The sequence below is a fragment of the Saccoglossus kowalevskii genome, chromosome 12, assembly GCF_978046115.1.
Source record: "Saccoglossus kowalevskii chromosome 12, keSacKowa6.1, whole genome shotgun sequence".
NCBI lineage: Eukaryota > Metazoa > Hemichordata > Enteropneusta > Harrimaniidae > Saccoglossus > Saccoglossus kowalevskii.
Window position 1 is genome coordinate 21,736,380 of NC_140652.1, and position 2,914 is coordinate 21,739,293.

The 2,914-nt window shown below is 37.4% G+C and overlaps 1 long non-coding RNA gene across 1 annotated transcript; it reads left to right on the plus strand.

The window, feature by feature from the left end:
• The first annotated feature begins 322 nt into the window (after positions 1 to 322).
• On the plus strand, positions 323 to 2,613 carry LOC146735627 (uncharacterized). The gene is made up of 3 exons (XR_014931148.1): positions 323 to 451; positions 1,243 to 2,091; positions 2,509 to 2,613. It is a non-coding gene; the product is annotated as an uncharacterized LOC146735627 (long non-coding RNA).
• Positions 2,614 to 2,914: the final 301 nt, after the last annotated feature.

Here is a 2,914-nt window from a genome sequence, read left to right on the forward strand (position 1 = left end):
ATATTTTTCAACATCATCTACAAAGATATAGATGGCAACATCAAAAATCTAAACTAAATAATCGCACTGATCATGCTTGTATCATTCCAGTCACCGGAAGTGGCTGGACAATGATAAGGAGAACCGAGACATCTGGTCATGTAGTATTTGTGGAATCCATGATTTGTATGGCTGAATAAACTGCAATTGACGTCTCTAAATATACTCACTTTGAGTCAAATAAACCAAAGGAATTATTGTATGCAATAATAATATACTATATATATGATGTTTTATTTTTTAGCTGTTGAGATGGTATTCTGTGTTGTTTTTACCGATTTTTCCTTGACAACAGTTTCACGTAAATATGCATTGCACCAGATAAGCTCACTGGATTATTGTATAAAATGGTTCACAGAGCCTGTCAATCACATCATTCTGCTTGAAACCTTCGAATAATTACATGTACAAGGTACACATTATTCACAACTATAATTTATAAGTAAGCGTCTGCATTTGGTTAATGACCCAATCTGGTGTATAAAGAACCAAACCAATGTACGAGATCTGAGAGATTTAATAATGGCTATTTTAAATAAAGATAGATCACGCTAGATATTTCAGATAATTTTCATTTTCTATAACTGTATAGTGTTGTTTATTTCAATCAGATTTTCATTATCATGAACAAAACAGCGCCCCATGACAAGACTGGTGACTGGGTACATTTCAAGCACAATGACCTTTTATCCCAGGAAGTGATACTGTCCTTACCAAACTACCTAAATAAGATAAACTAAATAAAACTGTGATCAGATTTAATGAAATGCTTTATGTAATACTTTTAATAACACTGTAATTCAAATTACGGGACAGAAATCTGGCCTGATCTGAATAAGTCGGTTGCTGCGTCTCCAGATGTAACGCCACATGTTGAGGGTTAATAACCCCCCCCCCCTGCGACCCTCTGAGTGATTGGTATAACCATGATAATCACGTTCTTCTCAAAGATGGGGGCCATACGACGGGCGGTCCACTGACAATGAATGGAGTGTAAATATGCAAAGTTTTTAGTATATAGTTTGTGGCGAATGATTACTGATAAATCGTTTTACTCCAAATTAATTTCATCAATAACGAAATAGTTCACTTGAGGGGTACTCCACAAGCGTGAGAAATAAATCATTCCAATATTTAACATCAGTGTCGTTTTTTTACTCGCTCACTGGTTCACAGAGGTCATTTACATTTTTGTCGTTCTAGGAGAGTCGGTAATGGAATCGGCTCCAGATTTCATTCGCGAGGTACTGGACACGCCTCAAACGGTGGCGACAATACACATCAGCTCTCTAGAATTCTCCGGGTGGTGGAAGAACTACGTTAGATGTTAATGTCAATATCTTGCAAGGGGAGAGTGGTTCTAATGAGCTTGTTGAACTAACATCAGTGTATATAAGGGAACAACTGTTCACAATGGCTTCTGCTTCAACGAGTGTTCTAAGCAACTCGTCATCAAGCTACTTACCATGTATTATCAGTAAAGCAGACAAAGCGTTTCTAGCAGGTCTAATCATCCTCTCCCGAACTCTGCCCATGTGGCTGAAATGAGGAACGTTCATTTCGAATGTCACCCAATCACAACAGTCCTTTAAAATATCATGACACACTCTCTCGTGATTCATCTTTGCCAAAGCACATAGTAATTCACCCTTTGCACCAACAAAATTAGTTCCTCTATATGATCGAAGTTGTCGAACCGGTCCATAGCGATCAATAAAGTGGTGGTAGGCATTCAGGAACAAGTCAGCACTTAGAGAATTAGCAGTCTCAATGTGCAAGCAAGCTCAAACAAGTGAAGAGCACACCATATCATTTTAGTTCATGGCGTTCTTCCTTTACGTAGACAGGTCGAAAGTAGTCCACAGCACTATAAGTAAATTGAGGTGTGGGTTCTAGTCTGTCTCATGATATCTACGTAATTTACAGCATGGAATGCACTTCCACGCGTAGCTCGATACTGTTGCTCTGGAAGCTATTATTCATGCATGGTGATGTGAACTTGTGACATGACATGACCAGAGAAATTGGTACTCTACGTCACAATTGCCAAAGGTGAGCTCAGATTCAGATTGGGAAGGGAAAATTATAATGTTTACTTTTGACACCAACATCATAGTTGCAAGCACACCTGACTACGGCACGTACGCAATCATATTTACGATTACGTCGCATCACGTGCTTTTCCATATTTTTAAATGTCAGAAAATCATCCTACATTTTCCCGTGCACTGCCTCTTTTAATCACATTTCTTCTAATAGTACTATTGATATTTTCAATACTTTTAATGGTTTTAAAAATAATGTAGCTTCATTTTTCAGAAAGTATTTTTTGTTTTTGCTTTTAATGTCAAATGTCTGTATTTGTGCAACTATTTTTTTGTTCTCAGGCCTATAATTGTTTTTTTAGTCTGTTGGCTTCATTTTAATAAAATAAAATAAAATAAAATCACCTCTTTTTATCCTAAATAGATAAAGGGACTGTGGTCGCACGTATAGAGAGGAAATGTGTTGACCCCATATTGGATTTTGCAAAGGCTTGTGGGAAAATCAACTGTGATATAGAAAATAATAAAACATAAATTAATGAATGAGTAGAAATCGGAAAACTTGCCTACCTCTATGTAGACAACTTGTAGCCAAAAACACTAATGCGTTGCATGGAAACAGGAGTGGTTTACAGTTGCATCTTGAATATTCAAGGCGAACGTCCCGGCGAAGGTTGTAGAGGGAGGAATGTCAGAACGGAACAACACTGGGTAGGCGAACGATGTACAGATGATGTTAGCACAGTTTCCCCAAAACGCCCTTTATAGTTCATTTTGTTGATTGTTACTGATTGTCCCACTCAAAATATGATGTAGTTTTATTCACCGTT